Genomic DNA, 1,164 nt, shown 5'->3' with positions numbered 1-1,164 from the left:
TCAAATTATTTGCACATAATGTGCAGCAAGCTCCAGTGAAAGCAGAGCGCTCCTGAGGCTGGGGGCACAAGAAAAAACAGGTACAGCTACACAGTGTTGAGGCCTATATTCTAAATACTCCTGCATTGCATCCTGCGGTACACACCATTGAGACTGTACAACACAGCTCCACACTGCTCCTACCTGGCAGTTACCTAGATGGCAATCCCACTCTCTCTCCATCCAGTCGAAGGTGGTCTGATCGTGTGCCATAGGGTCGCAAATGTCATCCTGGGGGGTTAGATGGGACCAGCAAAAGAGTCAGTGGTCTTCCTCACAGCTCTCCAGCTTTTCTCCTCGGGAAAAGTTCCTCTTGAGTCCGGAAGTGATCGAAGATTCTGGGGTTTAAGGTCCACTACTTATAGACCATTTTGTCTTTGTTCTTTGTGCAAGGGCCTCTGAGCCCAGTTGAAACCAGTTCTGTCTTCACTAGTGCAGTATGACCACAGGGGGTGGAGACAGCATTGTGCAAGGGAGACTGGCTTTATTCGGGTGCAAGGAAAACTCCTCCCACTACTTTAAATGCAGCCAAGGATTATTCAGCTCAGCTCTGAATCATCCAGGATGGGCCAGGCACACCTCAACCAACCCCCAGCGGCTGTCTACATTGAATGCACATCTGAAGACCCTGTCATTCCAAAACCAGACAGCCAATCCACAAACACAAAGAGGCACACAGAATGGTTAAACAAGAAAATGCCTTCGTTCTAAAAGTGGCATTTTCAAACCCACAGTTTAAAAACCATAGTTACCAAAAGATGTGAGTTCAGAGAGCCTACAATTATTCCTCTATCTTGTCCAAATGGAACACTTGTAAGATGTTACAAAGTATTTCCCATGCTATCCTACAGAACAGATGGACTTTCAATAGTGAAAAACAAAATTGGCAGTATTTCACTGTCAAGACATGTCACACACACTAGTACATGTCCTACCTTTCAAATACACTGCACCCTACCCATGCAGGTACATTGGGCCTCCTTAACGGGTGTCTTACATGTAAGAAAAGGAAAGGTTAGGGCCTAGCAAGTGGGTGCACTTGCCAGGTCGACATGCCAGCTCAAAACTGTGCGCAGGCACTGCAGTGGCAGGTCTGAGTTAAATTTAAGGGGCTACTTATGTGGG

The sequence above is a fragment of the Lissotriton vulgaris genome, unplaced genomic scaffold (assembly GCF_964263255.1).
Source record: "Lissotriton vulgaris unplaced genomic scaffold, aLisVul1.2 SCAFFOLD_656, whole genome shotgun sequence".
Lineage (NCBI taxonomy): Eukaryota > Metazoa > Chordata > Amphibia > Caudata > Salamandridae > Lissotriton > Lissotriton vulgaris.
This window is presented reverse-complemented; position numbering follows the sequence as displayed.